Below are 27,487 nucleotides of genomic sequence, written 5' to 3'. Positions count from 1 at the left end.
TAAAATAAGTGGGGGGGACGCCGTCCACACGCGTGGTAACCCGACTTGAGCCCTGATTATAGCTAAGCGCAACATAGCCCGTATAAAGGGGCTGCATCCGCCCCACTTCTCAGAGATTGGAAGAGAGACATGGATTGGTGTATGGTAGCAGATAAGGTGGTTTGTGAATGTAGGGGTTGAACCAAGAAATGGGAGAGGGTTTAGGGCAAGTGGAATGCCTACAGAGGGAGTCCTTGTACTGCCCCCATAATCATGTCAATGTAATGCCCCATTCCCAGAGGGGAGGTGTTAATTGTACCCCGGGAGGGACAAATGTCGAACTGTCAACACAGGACATAGCCAACAATACGAATGCAATGTCTATGATCATTAATTACTTATAAGACTGCTGTGGTGTATTTATGTATTCATTCATTCATCATTCATTCATCAAAGAAGAGGGATGAGGAATCTTGTCCCGTTCAGTTCCCCAGGGGTAATATTTTGATTGATCAATGAGAAAGGGACACTTGTATCTACACGAACCATTGGTTCAAATTGACAACCCTCATAGACGCTGAAGATTATTTTGACGATGCGGTATATTTGTTTTTCCGCCCCTCATCAAGCGTCATGGCATAGTCATCGGGTGGTCAAAGGTAAAAGTATGCCAGCCTCACCCGAGGCACCTCTGGAAAAGTGTAGAAGTGTCCAGAGATCAGAAGTGGTACCTCCAAATGTAAAGGAACACAAGGTCAGACTATGAGGGAAGTGATAAAAAACAGTTGCACACCACAGGCAAGTTTATTCAAAAAGGTGAGAACTGTTGGCTAAAAGAATCGGGTATATTCGGTAATCGTGTAACTAGATTATCATATACAGTTGGTTGATAAAAGTCGACATGTTTCAGCTCCCTATGGCCCAGCCGGGTCTGTGGAGCTTTCGTCAGGACAAATACAAGCAAAGTGAAGTGTACTTACACAACTTGTGCAGTATTCATGTGCTTAGGTAATCACAGATTCATTTTCCTGATTACACGGAGAAATTCTCCTCTTCAGGGTGCTAAGAGCCGCTAGGAGTTGTGGTCTTGGCCACGTGTAGGTCCGTACAAAGCTTGTGCTGACTCTGCCCCTGGAAGCTATTTATGTATGACTGCCCTGCTGTAAATATAATTAGAACATTGGAATGTTGGGAGCTCCATTGAAAACAATGGAGTGCTCCGGGCTTATAATGGCTGGTATAAGACTGGAGCTCCAACATTCCAATGATTCTTTGTTCACAGCTCTGGCTGTGAACAAAGGCTTCAAGGACCCTGAGGGGATTCCAATCCCCTCACGCTCCCTTAAGGCTTTGTTTTTTTTTGTTAGAACATTCTGCCCTCTAATGGCAGAATGTTCCAATAGCCTTATAGCCCTTCGTAGCTGGGCTATACCGGCTATTAAAGTCCCTCTCCCTTGTTAAAGGCTTTAACGCTGGAGAGGGCCTTTAATATAGCCTTATACCCGCCGTAGAGGGCTATACCGGCTATTAAAGGCCCTCTTCGGCTCGGGGCCTTTAACAAGGGAGAGGGACTTTAATAGCGGTATAGCCCATATACGAAGGGCTATAAGGCTATTAGAACATTCTGTCACTAGAGGACAGAATGTTCTAAGATAAAAAACAAAGCCTTTTGGGAGCGTGAGGGGATTGGAATCCCCTCAGGTTCCCTGAAGCCTTTGTTCACAGCCAGAGCTGTGAACAAAGAAACATTGGAATGTTGGAGCTCCAGGCTTATACCACCCATTATAAGCCCAGAGCACTCCATTGTTTTCAATGGTGCTCCCAACATTCCAATGTTCTAATAGCCAGTATAGCCCTCTACGACGGGCTATAAGGCTGTATGAAAAGATGTTAAAAAAATGATACAACAGCTTGAGTGCTGTGGCTGTCCTTAGTAGGGACAGTCCAAGGTAACCAAAGAAGCTACCACTGGTTGCCCGACAAGTGACGTCACTTCCGCCTACATTTCAGCTCCCTAAACGGGAGCGCTCTTTCATGTACTAAAGACCCTGCAATGAATGAATATTAGGTTTGTAAAGCGCACTAAACTCATAATCTCACATTCGATATGTTTCACACTCCAAGGTGCAAACTGTTTTTTTTTCCTCGAGGAAGCAAAGATTTGGGATCTGTAGACATTTTGGAATTGTGAAACATTTCCGGCGCCAGGCCACTGTGCGAAATAGGAAACGTTTTCCATTTTGGGTCAATTACGCCGAGTGCCGATTTTTTACGAGTTTTAAAGTTCCACATATTGAAATGTGTCAAAGAAAAGAAGTTTTTCTATTTCGCGCCACCTTTGCAAATATGGATGTTAATTAACTGCAGAATATTAGAAAAGCCCGCCAGTAGTTGTATAGTAGGACTGGGTACAATTTATAATTTTGGGAATCTAGTATTATGCTTGGTTTACTAAAAATGTCGGAAATTAAACCATGCTGCATGTATACTGCACGTAATTGCTTGCCCTTCCTGGTAAAAATTTACAGCGAATGGCTATTTATTACAAGCGCACATAACAGAAAGTGCGCGGCTGCTGTTTGCAGTGTTTAGGTTTAAATGTATTTTCTTACCATTTCACACTAAAATATAGAGCAAAGTGAAGGATTTGCATTTTGCGTAATTATGCAGAATTTGCTTCATTTTTGCTGAAAGTTTGTGCATTTACTCAGAAGCAAATTATGGGGATTTCGAACACCCCGAATATTACGTTGAAAAGTGTCAGACCTGCCAACTCACACAGCACCAATGTGTGTCACATGATACCTCTCTGCACATAGGGAATTTAACCCGTTTGATGCGTTCGTCGGCCAACGGCCGTCACAAGCACTACCTCCGTAGTGCTGTAATGTCCATTGGCCGACGCGGCCCCGCCCACTCCGCTAAACCGCCGCACCGTGGTGCATTTGCCGCCGCGGTTAAGGGGTTAAAATCCCTGCAGAGAGCAAGTTTCCACCACCAGCTCACCGTGTGGAAGCTCTCTGTAGCCAGTCTCCATTAGGGGTATTATAACTTCCTCAGGATGTCGGGTACAACCTCAGAAGTTTTTTTTTTTTGGGGGGGGAGAATTGGGTGGGGGTCTGCTTGCACAGTGCTGGGCTCTACGCCCGCACCCTCAACCTGCCCATCCCCTCCATGGTGAGCAAGTAGAGATAGGCTCAAAGCCACTCTTCTGACACCATACTCAGACCTTTTGACGCCAGCACCCTCCTTCAGCGACGGTTTATTCAAGAGGACGGGGAGCGCTCCCCCCCACGCCCGCTGCGAGCGGTGCAGAATAAAATAAAATGGCAATGAATAGATTTAATTGCCATTTTATTTTTTACCATTTTGCATGTTGCAGCAGCACCAGCCCCGACCCCAGAGACATGCTGGGTGTGTACTCTTCTGCAGGGCCTTAAGTGGGATGAAAAAACTGGGGGAGTCTCTCAAAGGGGCGTGGCCAATGTAATTAAGGGCATGGCTTAAAAACAAATAAGCTTAAAATCTGTGCTTAGGATAGTGTGCTGCCCAACTTGTATTTTGCCGTTTCTGTCATTGCATCTAGATATATATACAACAAGCAACATCATACCTACAACAAGTCAGGACTATTGGCTTTGTCAATGGTTGTTAGTTGCATAAGATAAATGAGCAGCAACTGTGGCTTGTTATATATAATATTGAAAAAGCTCCCACTTAAAGCCCTGGTGACATCATAACAATGTTGCTGCTCCTGAGTTTCAAAAAGAGAAGGGAAATCCAGAGAGAAAATGACTCTCTTTAAAGGCTTGCCCTTCATCTACAGCTCACCTGGCATGACGTCATGCTGTAACTTCTCCACTAGTGAGAAGTGAGCACTGTGAGCACACGCACATGATGTGCCTGCTATCACTGCAGTCTGGAAAAAAACGGACCGCTTGTGGCAGGGCACAAAACAGAGACCGATAGAGACCTGTTTCGAGGACCTCTTTAGAAAACAGCTGGTTGGCAGTGGCTGCCTGGATGCTCGAAAGTGTACCTATCACATTGGCCAGCTGCCTTGACCCAGCCAAAGTGACATGCGCACTTTGAAGCTCTCGACCCAGCTCTCTTAGACTGCTGGGTGGAGACCAATCACAGGCCTCCAGTGCCAGAAGGAGCGTCCAGACAGCCCGCTCGATCCTATCCTGGCGCTGCTCTCATGCTGATTACCAGCATGAGAACAGCACCAGGATTTCTTAGGGGAATTGAGGAGACAGACCAGAACATGGAGTGAGGAGGAACTCCGAGCCGTGCAGCAAGCTCGGTAAGTGGTTATTTTTTCTTTTTATTTACACTCGCCTCGCATGCACCCAAGGCATGTGCAAGCTGTGCACTGCACAGGGCCGCCAAACCCCAGGGGCCGCCACGCCAATATATATCCTTAGATACATATTTGCGTGGCGGCCCCTGGCAGGGATTTGGCGGCCTCGGGCCCCCTACCTACACTCCCTGCTCAGGGCCTCCGTGAGCCTAGAGCCGGCCCTGCCCATCTGCACGCCGCCCACTCTTCCTAAATGCCAGCGGCCACTGCCCTCCTAACATAGTAACACTCATTTCAAGAATGGCAGGTCTGGAGTGCTGTACGTACAAAGATTATGCTTTCAAATTACCTGACCCAAAACATCTTTGTTGTCTGCTGGTATCTGCTTCTCCAGCCCTGATATGCCTGTGCTGCGGACTCTATGCAGTGGAGAGTGCAATGCATGACATAGATGCTGGGTTTGCCAAATGCCAAATCTGCCTCTCTCGATTCCACTTCACGCCTCTTCCTTCGACCACACCATACTCCCTTTTATTTTGTCTTAATCTTTCAGGTTCATCATCTTCATCAGGGCACAATTCCTGAAAAAAGAAGTGGGGGGACGCTGACGTCACGACAGGAAGTGACGTCACGAAAGGTGGCTTGCACTCAGTTGCAGTTTATAGTTATCAAGCTCCCGGTAAAATAAATGGGGTACGCCGTCCACCCGCGTGGTACCCCGACTCGAGCCCTGATCTTCATCCATGTTTTATCCCTCCCTTTGTCCAGTTTCCTGCGTCCCCATATTGCTTTTGCTCTGGGTCAAACTCTGATGAGGAATATTCAGTCCTGGTCCTCAAAAATGAGTCCCTGTGCTCCCCACCAGCAACCACCATCACATTTGATACATTAGTTTTTCACAGCAAACTACAACCCCCTGAACCCATTTAGACAGACGCGAAACGTGCATGCTGTGAATCTGGGTTGGCCGATCAATGTCGAAACAAGTCAACACAATGAGATGTCCCCGCTTCAAGTGCTTTCCCCATGGACGTTGGCGCGTGAGGTCAGCAGCTTAAGTGCCTCCTTAAGACAGAACCTGAACATGGGGGTTCAATGCCATCTGCTCATTATGTGACTGAACATCCCCTTTAGAATGTAATGACACCATTTACAAAGAAAAGGCAGGGTTGACTATGAGTCACGCGCAGACATTTAGAAGCACTGAGCAAGATCTTTCTCATCCTATTCTGGTGGGAACCAGCACATGTGATTAAAGACTTCAAAGAAGTCGGCGCCACCAACTCCCACGTCGATTAATGAATGCGCGGTGCCACTTGGGAGCGAAGTGTCAGGCCCAGGGCCTCCTTCTCGCCCAGATGCTTTCTTGTTCATGCAGCGGAGGAGTCCACCACCTGCTCAAGGTGCGCGTCGCTTCGAAGAACAAGCGATCCTCTTACAGCAGAAATGACCCGCGCGGCGGCTCAGACGCGCTCAACGTGGGAGGCGTCAATTTTCAATGGAAGTAGAGTCTTTCAAAATGGAAACACTAGGTTCTGCAGGAACTGAAGGCACTGCGATCATCAGAAGAGCAGAAACGCAAGGCTTAGCCACCTCAATATGCCTCTACACTGCATGCCAATATATGCACGGTCATGTGACCAAATGATAGGTTCATTCTGGACAAGATCCTGTCCACTCTTCAGGCCTCCCTACTGCTATAATATTAGTATTTGTACTGCTCATATTCATCATTTGTTTATATTTCTAGCACTTCTGGAGTCTTTTTGGCTTTCATATGACCCTATAAGTTTCTCTTTCATCGAATTAATAAGGGGTGAGTGTATTTCTTTGCACAGTGAAGATCAGACCATCTTATAAATTGTTTAGGGAGTATCTTGAGTATGGGTTAGTGTGCCATAGAACTTTACCTTTTAATTTGTGTCACAAAGTTGAATGGTTGTCCATTTCTAAATCATAAGCCTTACTGTTGTTGAAGTGTATTCTTTTGCCAGATGTAAGGTTACATAGTTGCTTTTAGTTTGTGGTTGAGGCTTACTTTCCATCTTATCATTTCTTGAAGTAAGTTTATGTGAGGGATGGGTTGTGCTGTTGGAGTGGCAGTGCTCAGCCAACTCCACAGCTTTGCCCCTCACCGTACCCATCCACTGCCAACACACCAAGTGATGTGACCAACCCTTAGCGGATTCACAAGATGATTCTGCATCAACTGCCCTTCCCATTTCCTTTGAAAAATACTACATTCCTTCACCCACATACGCCCTCATGCATAACTGATGCACTTGGAGCAAGCCAAACACTGATTCAGGACACAGTCCTGCCTCTCACACACCCCTCCTACACATCCCTCTTGTAAGAAAGTGGGGTATTATGTAGTGAGGCTGGTTCACTATGCAATACCTTCACAGTACCCCAAATAGGTCCTTTGGATTCACCCTAATAAATCCCTAGTAACTATAATTTGTGTCCTAAAGCAATTATAACTTACATCTGACCATGAAGGTGAACAACCATTACAACGCAACTATTACAACGACATACCATTACCACGCAACTCTTACAACGCAAGTCATTACAACGACTTGCGCTGGGGGGCGCTCTAGGATAGGGAATAGTTTAATTTACTATCCAACACCTTCCCTACTATCCACGGGGACTGGAGTTGGAATAGTAAATTAAACTTCTCACTATCTAGCGCCCCCAATGCAAGTCGTTGTAACGACTTGCGTTGTAAAACAAAAGGCATGCGTTGTGAAAGCATGCGTTGTAATGACATACATCCACCATGAACGGTGTTGTTATCTATTAACATGTATTACAAGACACTGAAAAAGACAAAAGGTTAAAGTGATGTTATAGAAACTCAAACTTAAAAAAACTGATATTTAACACACACATAATTACCTAGTCCTGGTAGTGTGGCGCAGAGCAGCCAGGCTTTATTAGAGGAACATATGTTAAGCATTTCAGAGTACCAACATGGAAAATAAGTAATTGGCACACCTCGAAAGAAAACTAACACCAATTTATAAAAAATAAAGTATTCTTTGCATATATGAGTTAAGACATCAACATGAAGACAATCGGATGAGTATAACTGAAGTTATGGATTTTAAAAGGAAAAATAAATCAGTGCATTTAACTCTTGCAAAATGATAATGTTGCGGTCAGTGAAAAAACCCCACTAGTGATACTAGGTCACTTGCAGGTCAAGTCCAATGAAACTACTGGGTGCTAAGGTGATGCAGGTCACAGGACAAGGCTCTGACAGTTGAATTGTACCTGGCTAGTAGGGCCCAGAGTGGGGCTGGCTGCCCCTGGTCTGAATGCGGGAGACACAGAAGCTGGTTTTGATGCTTGAATGACACTGCAATATGGGGTACAAAAGCTGAACTACCGGCCACTGGGGTATAGGGCTGAAGGTGTTGTGGAGTTCCTTCAAGGTGCAGCATCAAGTAAAAGTAGTAGTAACCTGACTGGCCACCAACAAGCCTTGCTAGTAGAAAACACATAGTTCGGTTACGTCGACGTCCTGGAGTTCGGGCTGAAGAGTAGCACCGGAACATGCCAGAGGTCAGGACTAAATTTACCACAATGCACCAGACCATTTACTTTTGTGTGATCCCTCAATGGGCCCGATGGCCAGTGATTCTTTGTTCCGGGAGTTCGATTTGTCTGAGGGTTGCAGGGGACTAATATCTCTAGTCCAAAGGAGTTCTGAGGTTATCTTTGGATTGCAGAGAGGTTCCTCTTGTCTTTCTTTGAAGCCAGTCTCTGGTCCAGGAAGAGCCGCTGTTGCAGTTGCAGGGTGGTTGCCACAGGTGCAGAGTATTGCACCTTTGCTTAGTGCAGGTCCTGAAGTCGTACGTATGGGTCTCTTCTTTGTCCTTAGTTGCAATCCACGCAGATTTGAGGTTCTGGTGCCAGGGAGCCCCTTAACTCTTAGATTTAGGGGCATTAGGGGAGTGGGTTCCGGTGGCCAATGGGCAACTCATCCCAGCAGCTAATCCACCTATGAAGTGATCACTTCTGTAGAGGGTGGCACCTTTTCTACCCAGAAGTCCCTACTACTTTCACTTTAAAAATAAATGGCAGAACCATTCTTTTGCTGTGCAGGGCAGGTAACCCACCGTAAGGTTTGAAACTAGCTTTCTGGGTGTGTACACCTCTGACTACCTAATTTTTCCATTGCCCAGGTTGCAAATGTGCTTGGGGCAGGGGGCGGGCTTTTTTCTTCTCTGGAAGGTTGCAGATCAGAGCAGTAAAGGCTTTGAAGCTCACCAGCTTGATGTGCCACTTCATTAGCCATCCTACCAGGAAGGGATATGACTCCTCCCAACCAGACAGGCCTTTGTTTCATCCTTCTGAGAGAGTTCACACCTCTTGGCAGGGGGTCAGATTCCTGTTTCTGTGGCAGCAGCTGCGGGTTGTCAGCCAGGGCAGAGGAAAGTCTGGGGCAACCTCTAAGGTAGCCAGCTAGGTGCATGTCACACTAAATCAGACTTAGAAAAGGGTTGGGTTTGATACCAAAGATGCCACTTTTCTGTGGGACTATAATGGTGCTGGCAACCTGGCGGTGTCCAATTGCTAGCCATGTTATCCCATAGCCACCCTGAACACTTATAGTAGCCTCTAATGGAAGAAGGCTACTGTTGGGACATGTAAGCATGAACTTATATGACCACAACTTTAATATAATACATCCTGCCTCTTGGGCTCAGGAGGCCTACCTTAGGAGTGACTGACATATATTAAAAATGGTACTGTGATCTTGCCACTCACGGATCGAGCTATTTGAACTGCTCATGCAGTCTGCAATGGCAGACCTGCTGTCGTCTATTTACTTGGGTGACTCAGGGTGGCTCAACCAGTGCTGCAGGCCCTGGTGACCTCTTTACCTCCCATGTCCTGGGTACTACTGGTAACATTTACCAGGTTAAAGTGGGTTAACGTCCATGCTAATGGGGGTTACCAATTCACACTCATTATATTTTAGGGAGCGGGGAACTCACACTGGGGCTTCAGTGCACTTTCAGAATCAAAACCATCAGCATTAGAGAAAAAAGTGAGGGAGTGACCATACCAAAAGGACACTTTCCTATACCTCTCTATAGACATACACTAGCCAGTCACCACATACACAGGTAGCAAACCGTAGGGTGTTTCTGGATAGGGAACAGCCCAACCCTTTGCCCTGGCCCTTTGGAGGCCAGACATCTGTCCACCCCCATGAAATACGTCTTAGGTACTGCAACTAATCTTGCACTGATTCAGAAGGCGATCGTGGCCCTGCATCAAGACAACCAACTTTCTGCAGTTTACACCCTCACAACTACCAAACACTGCTCCCCACATACTCAGAAGAGGTGCTGTGAGAGAAGTAGGATTGGCGCCTTTCCAAGAGAAGACTATCTGCCATTTGTTAATTTTCTAAGAGACCGCAAAGGCCCAGACATAATACTTAAATATGACTTTATATAAAATCATCTGTAATCATTTGCAACATGTCTTTGATTACTCTTATTATCAGTCAAGGATCATTAATGCAGCTTTAGTGCTTTGTTCCTATATTTGCTGCTTGAAGGTTGTACTAATATGCAGGAAAAATACCAACTTCAGTTTATTTGAATACTTTTTGTACCAGCCAGGACCAGCGGCGGCTCCTCCGCTAAGGTGGAGGAGCGTTGCCCCACTGTTTTTCAGCAGTATAAAAAAGGAAAAATAAAATGATAATAACACAATGTTATTACCATTTTATTTTACCCCGTTGAAGCTAGTTTTGGGGTGGGCAGCGGAAGAACTGGTGAATGCACTTAAGTGTGCATGACAGTTTGGTCGGCCGTTTTGCTCCGGTCAAATAGTCATGCGCACTTAGCTTGTTCTCCACCTGGCTGTATTGCACAGCCTGGGTGGTGAACATGCACAGGCTCCCACTCCCTGTCTGAGCGCCAAGCCACGGGGTTCAGACCAATCACAAAACTGCTGACATGCTGACGATAGTCACGTCGTGATTGGCTAGGGGAGCCTGTGTACTTCCGGTTCACAGAAGAGGGTGGAGGAAAGGCAGCCGGCCGGCAGGTAAGGGGACTTTTCGATTTTTTTTAAGCCTCCCTTCCCTTGGCCAGGACATTAAAATATCGGGCATATAGGAAGAAAGCTGACCATGTGGTTATCCGACATAGAAGGCGTGATCTCATCACTGCACTCTCAACCTGTCCCTCCCTTTTGGAAAATACCAAAACCTTATTGCGAATTGCTCGAAAGTTCGAATGGATCTGGTAACAGTACATTCCAGGGGAGTGAAATAACAGGGAATATTCTTGGCCTCTCATGATAAGTGCCCACATACACCCACCAAACCCCAAAATGCACACCAGAGGTGCAGTGATTCAAGACTTGATTTTGTCCCTCCTCTGACCCCTCTGAACCTTCTGAAGGGAGTGGGGCCAAGAAGGAGAGGGGGGTGGAGAGTGTCATGTATTGAGGAAAGTCAACAATATGTCCCCTCCAAATAGACCAGAGGCTGCATCCAGTGGTTAATTTGTGAAAGAACGACTGCAGGTGCCCGGAACTCTGAGTAAGTAAAGAAACCAATAGCAAGCTTCTATATGTTCACATGAAGATATTCTAGGTACAATAAAACAGTAACCACATTACATACCATACAATAAATAAACACCTGCTATTAAAGAAATATATACTTTTGTTTATTTAAATCTCTTTTTAGTTCATTTGACTACATTTTGTTTACAAAGAATATCTATTCGCAAAAATTGACAACAACATCAGTGAATAGATAAATTAGATGCAAACATAAAATAAAGAAAAATATATTCTCACATTGATACAATCAATACTCATTTCCAAATACTTGACATATAATTAGGACAAGCAGTGGAGGAGAACTTGATGGAGGCAAGCGGTAGATGAAAACTAAGCGCGTTTCGGCATTACTGCCTTCATCAGGGAACCATCTATTGCACAAAAATTCAAGAAGAACATATCTCTCACTCCTGTGGATAGCTCTATAAGCTGATTATAGGTTTGGGACAAAGTTCATAATACTCGTGTTCCGTCTCAGTACTTTCTGGAGTTCAAAAATAAACTTGGGGTGTAACACTCTCCCGCAGGACTCTCTATATTTAGATCTTACACTTGGATATAGACATGATAAAAGTGAGGCGACTCCGTACTTTCTGGAGCTTCGTGTCTCCGTTTGAATACGGCGGAAACCGCCTGGATGTCAACAACTTGCTGTGCTCCGTATAAGTGCCCAAAACCATGTTCAGAAGCCTGTAACCGGTCAGTTAAGCATCGCTCCACCAAATTCCAAGGCTGGTAGTCTTAAATCCACCTCATGACTCTTTAATCAACTGCCAAACACTCACTACCCCTTTATCTCACTCTTCAAGGTTCCTGTTTTTTTCTGTGCGAGGTGTCTGGAAACAGGCACTCGTCCCATTGAAGACCTCTGAAGACCATGGTTCTATACCAATGCGTGGGTCTGAGGATCACACCACCACCCAGGTGTGTTGCTTTGAAGACCACACCACCACACTAATGTGTGGCTCTGAACACCACACAACCAAGCTGACCAAACAGGGTAGGGCACTTAATGTTATAATTCTGGATAAACCAGTGGGCAGCTGCTATGGCTCCATCAATAGGAATATTACTATAAAGAGCCTCTATATCCATTGTAACTAAATATTGGGTCTCCGGACAAAACGTCATATTCTCCACAAGATTGATAATATGCCTTGTGTCTTGCACAAAGGCTGCGGTCCGAGATACGTGGGCGCATAAAATGGCATCAATATATTTGGCTAAAGGCTCGGTAGCTGAACCTATCGTTGTTACTATGGGTCTTAGAGGTGGATCCGTTACACTCTTGTGTACCTTCGGAATGTATCGATATACATAATTTTTATCTATAAAAAAATACTAAAATATTCAATAAAATCAAAAATATTTTTCTAATTTAATTGTGATAATGTGTATTATGTGGTTGTATGTCAAGAGTTGACGCGCTATTTTATTATTAATCAGCACTGAACCCGGTGCACAGTCTTTTCATAAGTATCTAAAGACTATGCCGCCATGCCAATTGGTGACTTTGAAAATCAACCCACCATGCTGATGTTTGGCTTTGAATATCACACCACCACAATGATAAACAGCCCTAAATACCATGCCACCATGCAGATGCATGACTGAAGACTATGCCACCACATATTTGCGTAGTTGTATTTTGTAAAGCGTGAACTACTCATCCTTACGGGTCTCAAGGCGCTGGGGGCATCGTGGAAACTAGGTGAGCTATTGCCCAGAGTTACATAGTGCTGGGCTGAGCTGCCGCCGGAGCCGGGGATCGAACTGTGAACCCTGTGCTCTGAAGGCAGCTGCACTGGCCGCTGCACCACACCTCTCCACGCCGATGTGTGGCTTTGAAGACCATCCCAAAATGCCGATGAGTGGCTCTGATGATTACGCCACCACTTTGATGTGCGGGGCGTCACATGCAGTACACGTGAATCTTGACATTACCGATGGATTTGGCACAAGGACTCCCCTTATCAAGGGTGTGGTCTGTGAATTTTCCATTACCGCCCCTTTTGGCGATATTCCTTAGCAAGGGCTGTTTGAGCTTCAATCTACTTTAATGGATTCTCAACTCAGCAACTTACTTTTTCAGCCGGGATGCCCAATACTCTGGACTGATCTTTTGCGCTCCAGACATTTGTAATATGTTGTTGTGGCTATTTGCCCATGCACTTGACTCATTAGCACCTATTATCAAGCAGGGGTGCTGTCTGTGGCGGCCAGGGCCGGACCGGGAATCTAAAGCAGCCCTGGCAATTTTATGGGACCGCCCCCCCCACCCACCGGGGACAAGCGTGAAGCAATTCTGCTTTAACAAAAACGGCCCCCAGCACTGCTGCTTTTGTTACTGGAGGGTATTATTGCAGCATCGCTCTAAAACCGTCCCCCAGTAACATAACCGCCCCCCACCAGTGGCGTAACGATAATTGAGGGGCCCCCCTGTCAGGTACGTGGAGGGGCCCCCTCCGGACTCTATTAGGAGCTCTCAGGCCGAAGTGCAGTGCTGAGGGGGCCCCCTTGAGCTTAAGGGCCCCCCACACTGCGGGGGATGCGTGGGCATGTGTTACGCCCCTGCCCCCCACAGCTCCAGAACTGACCCCTGCCCTTCCAGTCTCCCAGGCAAACGCCCAATGTCCTCTACAGTCAGTCCGGCCCGGGGGGCAGAACTACCTTACATATTTTTGTCCTCTACTGACCACAATTGTAGGAATGTTCCTGTGTGGTTGTATTCTATAGCACTCCTGCAACACCCTCACCCCTGCCCCATCTCTATCTCAGTGCTTAATTTGAGCCGGTGGTTTACAGTGCTCCGCACCAGCACTTAATTGTCAATACCGGCGCTTGACAGTCTGCCACAAGGTGGCGCTGCCTGTCTAATTTAGAGATTACCACAGCAACAATTAATTAATAATTCAGTCTACATTAAAAATGACTATTACCTGCCGCCCAAGTCATTCTTATAGCTTTGGGGGCCTGAAATAGTCCGAGTTGTCAAGCTTGTACGAGTGTGATGATTAGTAGTTGTGTTGGTACTGTCATTGGCAGCGATGGGATTGTGTGGTGGAAGCTGCAATGGCCTCCTGAGTCCTGACGAGAGCCCTGGCACTTATTTCTTTACAAATTAAGCCCTGCTCCCTCTGTAATAGCAACCACTTTGAAATCCCCGGAAGTGATCCCTGGGTGACACTGCTTGTTGCTAACCCCTCATTACATTACGCCTGCCGCTCAGATCGAGCTTGCTGCGTGGCACCCTTGCACAAATCTTGGCTCGTGCATAGATAGCTATTTAGAGGATTTAAATGTTTGGTCTTTAGTAAGTAAGCCCGGCGCGGAGAGGGCTTAAAAGATGAATAAATGAACAAACCATTGAAGTCGTGAGGGATTTCACCCAGCGCTTAAAATGTCACGTCATTTTCATGACATTTTCCTCCAGCGTGTACACTGAAATCCAGGAAAAGGTTAGAGAACTTAAAACAGGTTCGTAGATGAATCAACGAGGGAAAAAAAGGAAGAAATACCACAGCCCTGGCACGCGAGCCGAGAGACGGCTCGAGGAAGCTTGTCGGGTTTGTAGTCTGCGGCAGAATGGCGCCGTCGAGGCTGCCCTGGGTGAAGGGAGATCAAACTGGTGTCAGCACGATGCTTGCTCCAACTTCCAAGCGTCTCAGGGTTCGCGGGGTCTCGGTGGGCGGTATTGTGCCGGCGTCTTTCAGATTTAGGACGTCGTAATGTGCAGACAGGGCTTTAGGGCAGTACGACTGGTGTGGCCGCACTGGGCACTGACCTGTGGAGGGGAGTGCGTGGAGGGTGCGCTGACCTCAGGGGGGGGCTGTGTTTAGCAATAATTTATAATTGGAGAGATGACTAGGCCTGGGCGGTAAATTCCGTTCTGCTTGCAGAATTTGCGAAATTTCGCGTTCCGCAGAGAACGCAGAATTGCCCAAATTTCTGCGTTCTGTGACTTCGTGAATTTTTTTTCTTGTTCGCGTTCTCAAAATGCGTGTTCGTGAGATATTTCCCCCCGAGCACGCAAACAGCAATTGCGAACAGGAAAAAAGCATCGCGAACAAGCAATTCCGCGTGTTAGCGGAATTTCTGCGTGTTCGCAGAGATTTTTTACCATTTCGCAGAGATTTGAGTAACGCGATTATGCAAATTCCACCCACCCCTAGAGATGACGGGCACTTTTGCCCGGTGGTAGTGAGAGAATCCGAGGAGGTGGTCATTGGGTGTGGGTTCGCCGAAAATGATTGTCGCACCGGGCGCCACCAGTGCTAAAGCCGGCCCTGTGTGCAGATATGAGCCGGAGTCATGTCTGACATCGCCGCAGCACAAATAAGGGACTCCTCGTTACTAAAGCAGACCTGAGTATTAAAATCGTTCATTACCTTCCCTCACTTCTCTGTAAATTCTGTTGACTTCCACTTGGATAATGTCAGGGAGCTATTAAAAAATAAAGGTATGATAGTGGCTGGTGTCATGGTCCAAGGTGGACTATGAACATTTACATCCATCGAGTAACTTTCTGAGAACCAGGTAGGTGTGGTCATTTACCGCAGCAACATTCCCTCTAACACCTTTTTACCAGGGACCGATGAGGGATGTTACAAGTTACCCATGAGACGACAACTGGTTCGCTTCCTGTGAAAGGTACTTCCTGACTGGACCACATGACCCAGTAAGTCGAACTTCTTACAAAGGTAACCAGAATTGTCATGCACATCATGTGTCACTGAGGTTTGCTACGAAAAGGACAATAGCGGATGAGTGTCGCCCCACTGCTTTTTTTGCAGTGAGACAAAGAGAAAATAAATGATAATAACTTGTGTTATTATCATTTTTTTTCTCTTGCTTCCACCCGCAGCTTTGCGTAAGGAGGGTAGGGGGTAGGGAAGAGTGGTAGCACCCTCCTAAAGTGCGCAGTGACTGCTTGGCTGGCCCTCTCGTGCAGCCCAATACATTTTTTGCCAGTTTACATGTTCTCCATGCAGGCTGCATTACAGCCGACGTGGAGAATATATCCAGGCCCCCAGTCAGCGTCTGAGCGCCGAAACATGGCGCTCAGACCAATCACAACTCTGCTAAGGCAGTGTTGTGATTGGCTGACTGGGAGCCTGGGTGTGCTCCCTGTTGAGGCAGAGTGAGGGAGGACTAGGAGGCGAGGAAGCGGCGAGAAGGTAAGTTTTTACTTTATATATTTTTCCCCGCTTCAGCCCGCATCATCCCCCTCCTGCCCTTACCCCCCAACTTTCTGAATCCCCCACCCCTCCCGCCCGCTCCCTACCTCCGATCCGTGCCGGCCGCTGCTGCAAAATGAGTCTACTTACTAAACTAAAAGTATTCTGTGGTCAGTTTAGTTAATTTTGTCTCAGAGAAGGCATGCTATCCCATAATTGGAACAAGCAACGCCTGTCCACCACCCCTACAATGTACTAGTCCTGTTAAGTGCCGCAGCACCGGTCAAGATCCCAGTTTCGGTGAAAGGGACCATGGGTAGAGATGCAAGAACATCTGCCCCAATGTGCAATGACCTTACAGGCTGCATAAACGCAGCAATGGCTGAGAAGGGCCAATAGCTCGTCCATCTTGAGATCACTATGACTATTTTTGTACACCATGGTTATTGAGTATTATCCAAATATTATACAAATTATTTATTGTAATATGTATCATGCTGTTTAGAGACCTACGGTCTAATCAACGTACTTTTACTGACTGACTTTTATCCACTTGGTGACTAGAGCAAGGTAAACACCATGATCAAGCTAATGAAATTCATCTCTCACAATTAGGGCTCCCGCGGTTTCAGCTAGATTTATAAACCCACTTCATGTTCTTACAGGTTTCTCAGTTTTGGTCCATGGCTCCTCTGCGTTTAGCATCCTCTCTCTTTACTTGGTAAAGGTCCTTAGAACCTGCAATATTTAAAGACCTCCTTTTTTTGCGTCCGTAGGAACCTCAGTCTTAGATCAGAGACACTACTTTATTTCTTTTCCAACTCTTGTCCACATTGTCCCCTCAGTTTCAGCTATGGCTCCTGCATTATCACTCTACTTTCTGTCCCTACGTGCAATTATTTGGTGAGTGCAGAACTTTACGGACTCTCTTTTCGTCTGTCCCCTTGTATCTCAACCTAGAATTCTGGACCCTACTTTATTCACAGCTCCACTTTTTGTCCGCACGGGTACCTCAGCTTAGGCAATGCCACCAGCTACATTTATTAGCTGTCGCTGCCTATTATAGTCTGGCCCAATAGCACCAGCAGAATTTAAAGCCCCAGTTTTTTTGACTTATCCATCACTGAGTACCTCAACCTTGGACTACGGGTTCTCCTCTATTGATTGAGTCATTTCTGATCCTCTCCGACCCTCCGTCCAAGCAATGGAACCTGGTGTATTATGGGCTAAATATCTGTCTGAAAGAACTTCATGGGGCACCATAAATTGTCAGGGCGCCCATCCCATGAACTTAATGGTTTCCCCAATCCATTCCCAGGTTAGGGAACGACTGAGTTTTTTTTTTTTTGCATATTTATATAGTGCGAACTCGACCCGAAGGTATTGGAGCGCTTTACATGAGCACCGTATTTACATTACACATTCAGGCACGGGGAGATGAAGTGATTTGCCCAGAATCACAGGATGTGGACAAGACCCCGAGGCTCGAACCCTGGTTTCCAGCACCAAAGTCAGCAGTCTAGCCGACGGACCACTAGATTCAGCTGGCCCTGCTATTGGGAACCCATGACCTGATGGCCCTAAAGCCACTGGACTGCTGGGCCACAGTGCCTCCCCAGTGATTATTTTTCTGATTTTCTCAAACTCTGACTCGCGGATGGTCGAGAAAAACAAAAATTTCCAAGGAGGAGGAAAAAAAACACACTCAGCATTCAGCTGTACTTACAGTGCCCCTGTCTCACTGGTGAATGCACTACTGCCAAAGAGAGCTCCACCAGGCAGACAGGGGTCTCCAGATATGGTGGGCGGTCCCATGCTGACTTAGCGGGTTTCCTTAAAGGACGCACTACTGCCAAAGAGAGCTCCACCAGGCAGACAGGGGTCTCCAGATATGGTGGGCGGTCCCATGCTGACTTGGCGGGTTTCCTTAAAGGACGCACTACTGCCATAGAGATCGTTGCCAGGCAGACAGGGGTCTCCAGATATGGTGGGCGGTCCCCGGCTGACTTGGCGGGTTTCCTTAAAGGACGCACTACTGCCTAAGAGAGCTCCTCTAGGCAGACAGGGGTCTCCAGATATTGCTGGCGGTCCCAAGCCGACTTGGCGGGTTTCCTTAAAGGACGCACTACTGCTACAGAGAGCTCCACCAGGCAGACAGGGGTCTCCAGATATGGTGGGCGGTCTCATGCTGACTTGGGGGGTTTACTTAAAGGACGCACTACTGCCATAGAGCTCGTTGCCAGGCAGACAGGGGTCTCCAGATATGGTGGGCGGTCCCCGGCTGACTTGGCGGGTTTCCTTAAAGGACGCACTACTGCCTAAGAGAGCTCCTCTAGGCAGACAGGGGTCTCCAGATATGGTGGGCGGTCCCATGCTGACTTGGTGGGTTTCCTTAAAGGACACACTACTGCCAAAGAGAGCTCCACCAGGCAGACAGGGGTCTCCAGATATGGTAGGCGGTCCCATGCTGACTTGGCGGGTTTCCTTAAAGGACGCACTAAGGCCAAAGAGAGCTCCAGCTGGCAGACAGGGGTCTCCAGATATGGTGGGCGATCCCATGCTGAATTGGCGTGTTTCCTTAGAGGATGTACTACTGCCAAAGAGAGCTCCACCAGGCAGACAGGGGTCTCCAGATATGGTAGGCGGACCACATGCTGACTTGGCGGGTTTCCTTAAAGGACGCACTACTGCCAAAGAGAGCTCCACCTGGCAGACAGGGGTCTCCAGATATGGTGGGCGGTCCCATGCTGAATTGGCGTGTTTCCTTAGAGGATGTACTACTGCCAAAGAGAGCTCCACCAGGCAGACAGGGGTCTCCAGATATGGTAGGCGGTCCCATGCTGACTTGGCTGGTTTCCTTAAAGGACGCACTGCTGCCAAAGAGAGGTCCACCAGGCAGACGGGGGTCTCCAGATATGGTAGGCGGTCCCATGCTGACTTGGCGGGTTTTTTAAAGGACGCACTACTGCCAAAGAGAGGTCCACCAGGCAGACAGGGGTCTCCAGATATGGTAGGCGGTCCCATGCTGACTTGGCGGGATTCCTTAAGGGACGCACTACTGCCAAAGAGAGCTCCACCAGGCAGACAGGGGTCTCCAGATATGGTAGGCGGTCCCATGCTGACTTGGCGGGTTTCCTTAAAGGACGCACTGCTGCCATAGAGATCGTTGCCAGGCAGACAAGCGTCTCCAGATATTTCTGGCAGATCCCTGCTGACCTGGCAGGTTCCCAGCCAGGCTCTTAATGGCCCTCTTAGTCTGTCTGGCCCTATATGTAGCCCGTTCAAAATCCCAAAAGCCTTTTGAAATTCACTGTTTCTGAATAGACAAAACAAGTGGCATATTTTTGTGGCTGTTTGAGGACAGTTCTAGTGACTTGAGCGGTCCTGCCTTATTGGTAAGCAAAGGGCTTCTGCACTGTGCTGATGATTTGGCATCTAGCACAGCCACTATGTTCATTAAAAGCATCAAAACTAAACATATTTAAGTGTGATTATATGTTGCTTTCAAATGGAAAGCCATTTTCCCAAGCACAATATTTAGATGCGAGGATGCATGTTTTGATTGCTAATTTCATCATTGCAGCCTCAGATTTTTTTTTCCCCGCCGCTTTTGGACACAGACAATGGTGCTTACTGCTTATTCTAATTACCCGGCTATATCACTGGCAGTCTGTCTCGCCCTCCCTCCTCCCATGAATGGGTCAGAGCGGGCGAGGGGCTGGAAATGAACTGCAAAGCAGATAATCAGAGAGGGCCAGAAACAGCTTTTTTGTGCATTACTGGGAGAGAAATCGCCAGTAACAATCTCCACTGAAGAGTTCCTGCAGGCGAGCCGAGGACAGGCGGCCATGATGTGCTCTCGGCAGCCGCCGCCGCGCGCGGGGGGTGTCGGGAAGGCGAAGCGTCTCTGCACATGGGTGTCATGGCGTCCATACAGGAGGCGCGCATCTGTTTTAATTGAGCGGGCCCATTCGCACAATGCTCTGCACCACTAATCTTGTTTAGATTAATGTTAATGTTCTATTAAAGGGCAGTTTATCATCCAACAATTCCAAGAGAAAGTAATCACAGCAGTTGGCTGCGTTTTGCTGCTAATGGCGCCTCGGCTCGCGCGCGCCTTCCTGGGCTATTGATCTCATCTAGGGAGCGCGGAAGGGCTGCTGAGAAGATAAAGCGGCGTTTCCGGGGCAGGCTCCTCCATCTTCCGCAGACCGGGAAGGAAAGATGCTGCTAATTGTGTTTATTGCTTTATGCTCAGCAAACAAGCAGATGTACAAGCAAAGCGGCCAATGCTAACCGGAACGATTGATGTGGAAAGCAAACTACACAGGCATCCGATGGATGCATCTTGGACCATTAAAACCCTGTTGGCCGTTCAACATCAGGACGCTGTACCCTCCAATCTGCCTACCCAGGATCTTAATTCACACATAGGCAGGGCTTTAAGTGGGCCGGGTCTCACCGGGTCTGAGCACCGGCAGTTTTTTTAAGGGGGCCTCGAAACGGGTCTCTATCAGGCTCTATTTTGTGCCCTTGCACAGGCAGTCCGTTTTTTTCCCTGGACTGCAGTGACAGCAGGCACATCGATGTGCGCTGCTCACTTCTCACTAGTGTGCGCGGCTCACACTGCTCACTTCTCACTAGTGGAGAAGCTATGGCATGACGTCATGCCAGGTGAGGGTTGTAGAGGAAGGGAAATCCTTTAAAGAGAGTCATTTTCTCTCTGGATTGCCATTCTCTTTTTGAAACTCAGGAGCAGCAGAGCTGTCGTGGTGTCGCCAGGGCTTTAAGTTGAAGTTTTTTCAATATTATATCCAAGCCATAGTTTCTGCTTATTTATCGTATGCAACTAGCAACCATTGACAAAGCCAATGGTCCTGACTTGTATGTATGACTTTACTCGTTGTTTTATATATCTGGATGCAATGACAGAAACAGCAAAATACATGTCAGGCGGCACACTATGCTAAAGGCAGATTTTTAGTTTACGTGTTTTTAAGCCGCACCCTTAATTACACTGACCACGCCCCCAGTTTTTTCATCCCACTTAAAGCCCTGCACATAGGTAAACCCTGGTCACAAACCTGTGACTTCTTTAGTGGGTTATCAACTCACCATGGTATTCCACCGAACCACAGAACACATTTCACCCAGAGGTTTCAACACAACCAGACCAATGAACACACATAGTGTCACCATGTACTCGTCAAGAAAGTGCTTCAACACCCCATTAGGGGTAACAAGTGCTATATAAATGCAAACCTTTTTTCCCTCTTCTATCCTTCCGCTATCATTCTCAATCCAAATAACTGACTAATATCCACCACTCAAATTACTTTCATAATTCACCACTAATCCTTTTTGGGTTCCGGGGTAGCGTGCTACTTGCCGAAAAAAGTGCTTCAACACACCATCAGGGGTAACCAGCACTATAAAAAGGCAAACCTTTTTCCCTCTTCTATCCCTCCGCTATCCTTATGAATACAAATAACTGACTAACCTATCCACCACTCAAATTACTTTCATGTTTCACTATACTAATTCAACACTAATCCTTTATGGGTTCCGGAGTAGCGTGCTACTCGCCAAAAAAGCGCTTCAACGCCTCATCAGGGGCGCTATATAAATGCAATTACAATACAATGTGTCACACTATATTGGCTCCCTTGACACAATGACACATTAAGGAGCCGATATCACATGGTGGCAGAGACGATGATCTGTAAGCCACTGCACTGAGTGTGTTTCCAGCTTGTCTTCCAAGGCCTTGAGCGGCTGAAGTCCATGAAGGTACCCGCACCGCCGAGGACATCAGCGGCCGCTTAAGAGAACTTTTATTTACTTTGGGGTGGGAGGAGAACTTGGCAGGATAGGGGGCAGAAGTGACTCTTAATCCACTCCCGCAACCTCCAGGGTCTTGCCCTTTTCTTACACGGTGAAATTTATTTTGAAGTTGGCAGGCCTGCATAACAACAGTCAACCTCTCTGCTCATCTACTGACATCAGGTGAAGAGTGTGGTGGCCACAAATTCACCAGAGTGGCTCAGAATCCAGTCACTCCAGTCCTTAATTTCAGCCTGTGACATCAGGTGCTCGGCACCCGCACTTAATTGTCAATACTGGCACTTGAGACAGCTGCCACATGGTGGCGCTATTTATGGTTTTTTAGAGAATGGCTGAACAACAGTTATTTATACAGTAAAAAACCACTAATACCTGTGGCTCAAGCCATTATTACAGTTTCAGGGGCCTCAAATAGTCGGAATTGTTACACTTAAACACAGGTACTGTAATTGGCAGCGCTTTCACGGGCAGCGAGTGGTGCAAGTTACAGTGGCCTCCTGCCGACGGCCCTGGCACGTACTTTTTTTTTTTACAAATTAAGCACTTAATCACGCAATACCTATTCCGAGCAGAAGAAAGGATCAAAGGGCAAGTTCTGATGAGGAATTCTGCGCAATACAGAATCTTAAAGAATATCTATATCCCCACATGGCACCAAATATCACTCCACAAGGTAAGAGCTCGTGATCCACAACCATAACAGAGCCCGCCTAGAGGCCTTCATTGAGGGGTCAAACAAGTGAAAAGCAGTGCAGATGTGTCAAACTACCAAAAATATGTGCCCAAGACCCCATAACTTTCTCCAAAAAGCAAACACCTTCTGCATAGCAAGCCTTAAACCAAGGATTCTACGACTTAGTACATTGTTAGAGGACCACTCCTCAACTAGCAACTATATCAGAAGTGCTCTCACCCACACTATCCAAACTAAGGCAATCACAGACACCAAAATATCACAAATAAGCCTCCAAATTATCATAGGAACAAGCCTACCTGTCTGAGAAACATTATCAGAAAATCATCCTAACACCAACAGTACATGAAGAATGACTGACCTTTCCATACACCCCCCACATTGTATAAGAGTGGCCTAACACAGTCTTGGCTCTAGCCTGGCCTTCCCTTTCAATGCAATGAAATGCCCCATAATCCTATCAACACAATTTGCAGAAGTGGAGACGATAAAAACAGCGGTAGAGAAGACTCAGAAAGTCTGGCTTGACTGTTTGCCTCGCTAAAGATGGCCCATTGCTGCTGCTCATGCCGCCTTCTTTGCTGCATCTAACAGGGATGACAACAATCCACTTAACTCAGCCATACTCAAGGGTAGAAACAGATTTGACACCTAGGACCTGGCCCATGGAAGTAAGCTATCCACACACCTCCAATTAACAGGCATCAAAGTCATGTCTATCAGTGAATTTCATGTCAAGAAACATTATTCAGTCGAAAAAAAATTCCAAGACTAACTGACCCAAAGTAGACTTAGTAGGCTGCACAATCAATCTCTTGGCTTGCCTATGTTTTATTGAGCAGGAAAACAGTGACCCAAAACAAGAAACCAGTCACTCTATAACTTCTCAACACAAACATTGATTTTCCCATTATTGTTAGGGCTGGGCGTAGTTTGTGAAGTAGCGCGTCGCGAAGCTACACGAAGTGCACTTTGCACTACGCGAGCTACTGCGTTGTAGCTTGTTCGCAATGATTGCACAGTGCAGACAAGCATCCGGCACTGTGCAGTCATTGAAAACGGCATCTTGCACAGTGCGAGTTGTAGTTTTACGCGTTGAGAAAGCTGCAGCTCGAGTAAAAATCTACTCGCGCTGCAGCTTTCTCAACGCGGACTGGTAGTTTCTCATCGCGAGCGGTTGTAAGCATACACAACCACTCGCAATGAGAAACCTGACCTCCCCGCGTTGAAAATCTCGCCAAGAGGTTTATTTTCCACGCTCACGATCAGCAACTTGATGTTGCTGATCGCGAACAAGGAAAAAGTCTCGCTGGCATGTCATTTTGCTTGCTCGCTGTCGCCAACTTGACGTTGAGGACCGCGAGCAAGCATAAAAGGACCGCTGCACTACGCTACGCGTGTTTGCACTGTGCTACGTGCAGTTCGCGTAGTGCGAAGTACCGCAAACTTCGCAAACTACGCGAGCCTAGCGTATTGCTTCGCCCAGGCCTAATTATTGTACATAGAAAGAAACTCGGAGAGGGAGGAAAGATATAAGAAACAATTAGCTCTACTGATGAGCTCTAAATCTGAGACTCATTAGCCTAAAATCTGATGACAGAGCAATGGCTGAAAATTATACAACAGCAGGGAACACAAACAGAAGGCTAAAACGCAACTGTCTACAAGATACACGAAGACGGCACAGAAAACGAATGCAGACTTGACACAAACTATGACAAAGGGCATGAGTCTGAGTTACAGAATAACAAATACAATGTCCACTCATGTATGTTGTGATCACCACCCCTTCACGAGCATTCCAATGACCTCCCCTCACAAATTCGAAACTCTATCTCATAATAGATCAAAAATAAAATAGAAATAGCACTATAGTGCTTCTTTCAAGAAAGAGGGACCGGGCAACAATTTGCTGCCTGGCCCTCCCAAAAAATAATAATGGTAAAAAAAAACAATATTTAATAATAAAAAAGAAAGAACACAGGGTGAGGCTGGGGCAATAGAGGAGAGGGTAGGGAAGAGCATCTGAGTGGTCAAGGAGAGGGGAAAAGCAGCACAAGTGGGTGGACAACAGCGGTGGTGGGGAAGAAGTACACATGTGAAAAAGCAGCAGGCGGCGAGGATAAAAACAATTTGGCATGTGAAAAGCACACAAGGGAGCTTGCAACAAGAGAGAGACGGCAGCATGGAGCACAGGGGAAGCACACACGGGAAGGAGCTGGAAAACACTTGCACTCTCGTGGCGTGCATAAGCAAAAATAAAAAAAAGAGTTCCCTAGAAGTGAGCAGTGGAAGGATACAAATCATGCATGCCCATGGATGCTAAAGAGGATACTCTTCAGTGTAGGGACATAGGCAAGATGGAACAAGGTTGAGAAGGAAAGCGTTGGAATAAAAAGGAAACAAAAGAGTGACAGTAAAGCCAACCAATGATAAGCAATTGGCGGTGTGTAAGCCCACAGTAAGTTCTTGATAAGCCACAATAGGTCCTTTCCAAATAGACAGCTTGAGCTGTCAGGTAGCAGGACCTAAAAAGGTCACCCGCACCTTGATGGCCATGTCAACTACCAAACCATAACCTACCTCCATTTTTTCCACTGAAGTCTTGCAAAGAACATGCACGTCTTCATCTCCAGAGCACATTAATGACCACAATATACTTCAGACATATCAATGGGTGTTTCGCTCCAGGCGTGGCACAATTCTGGTTGATGATGGTGCCTCTTAATATGTTGGACATAGGTTAGCCCTCCCTTATGGCTCTCCTTGATCTCTCGGTGGCCTTTAAAATGGTTCGATTGCCAAAAACTCCTACATGACACACTGTCCACACAAATGGGCATAACTCAAATAGTGCTCTACTGGTTCACCTTCTTCTTAGCTAGTAAACCACAATACATCCAGGTGGAGTCTTCCCAATTTTAATAACATTCTGCCCAATAGGGACTTCCCATGGTGCCATCTTTTCTTCCAGTGATCTACCATCTCTATATGGAACCTACTGGGGTCTTACTGGTCAAGCAGGGCATCACACAAATGACAAGCAACTCTGCAATGAAGAAGCAGTCTAAATACTATCCAAACCTGAATGTCATTGTTGCCTTTCAATCATAGACTACATGAGAAAGGAAGCTGAGATGGCTTTATTCCAGCTAAACCGCTTACGAAGAATGAAACCCGCCCTCACAATGTACATCTTCCTCTCCATAGCGTGCACTCTCATTCTCTAGCTTATCGATGAAGAGTATACTCTGCTTATAGGCCTCAAAGACTTATTACTCACCTGTAAAAGATAGTCATCAATTCACCCTCCACATTTTGATTGGCCAAAACATGTCACACTATGCCAAAACAACTCCATACTTTCAGTTCAAATTGCTTTGCATTATTTACAAATCCACATGTATCTGCAAATCAAACTACCTAGCTGACAAATGCCACCTCCCTGGCCGTAGCCTTATGACGCTCAGCAGAAACTTGGAGAAACAGTGGCAAACAAAGAAAACAAAACAAAAGCAAGATTTCACCTTCTATGCCACCATCATCTAGAGCAAACTACCCATTCATCTTAGGCTGGCCAAATACTTCAGTCCTTCAAGGAAGAAAAAAATGTCTTCACTTCCTTCTGAAGTATATTCTAACATTCTGACCCACCTAATTATACAGACAGCTCTCTTCTATGTGAACATCTGTATACACCTTCTACATTGGCTTTAGTCTTACTCGAAGACCATTCGTAAACATCCATCTATGCTTCTGTAACCGGCACTTAGTGGCATAAGATCCTCCTGCTCTGTAAAGTGCTCTACTGACCCTCAGTGTCAGGTTTGCACTAATTAAATTGGATGTATGATGTTACAACGCGATCAAAATGATTGCGGTACATCACAATGCATCTTTTACAACGCAAGTCGTTACCACGACTTGCGCTGTAGGATGCTGGACTTAGGAATAATAAGATTTACTATTCCAACTCCAGCCTACGTACAGTAGGGAAGGTGTTTGAATAGTAAATCTACTATTCCTTAGTCTACAGGGCCCTCCAGCGCAAGTCGTGGTAACGACTTGCGTTGTAAAAGACGCGTCGTAATGGCACCACGGTGTTTTGACCGCGTTGTGAAGGATGTTTACCCTTAAATTCTCCAATAAAATAAAACAAATATTTAAATGAATCGCTGTTGTTCTATCCTAGTGTTAATTGTGAATCCCAGCTAACATGTATTGTACCTGTAATCTACGTTCACATTTGTTTGGCCCGATAATTAGTATTTACATATTCAATTCTTGAGTTCTGTGGCATTGCTTTACATTTATATAACCACTGTTCATGAAAGTGTCAATGTCTATTCAAAATATTTCCAAAATAGGTCTTAGTGGTCTGGGGACAATTGCCATTATGTCTTTCAATACACCAATATTTCTAATCCACTTTTTAAAATGAAGGTTGCAATTTATTCTCTTCACCCATACTGGATGAGGAATCTATAGTTTATGCTGCAGCTCTGGGCAACAGATGTCCAAGATCTTCACTGTCGACAAAAGGAGTCCAATGGCACGCCACTGCTAGTTGTCCTGCTGCTCTGTTCACAGTGGTAAAGTGGGAGTCGCACAGCTGTATGAGTATGTCACAGCTGGCGCGGGCACAAACATCTAATTAGTAAGGGAAAAAAACCTGTACAAAGCAAAAAGTGTGAATCTTTTTAAGACATGCCTGATCAGTTTTTCTTCTGTAAGACACAGTGGATGCAGCTCAGCTGAACATACGTTTTATTGAGAGTCCCACAATAGCACTTGCACAAAATCAGCCCTGGCTCCTGCCTTGAATCACTCCCCAGTGAGCCATGGTCTCTGGGCCACTGGTCCAAAGCCATGGCCTCAACTTCGTCA

The sequence above is a fragment of the Lissotriton helveticus genome, chromosome 7 (genome assembly GCF_964261635.1).
Source record: "Lissotriton helveticus chromosome 7, aLisHel1.1, whole genome shotgun sequence".
In the NCBI taxonomy this organism is placed as follows: Eukaryota; Metazoa; Chordata; class Amphibia; order Caudata; family Salamandridae; genus Lissotriton; species Lissotriton helveticus.
This window is presented reverse-complemented; position numbering follows the sequence as displayed.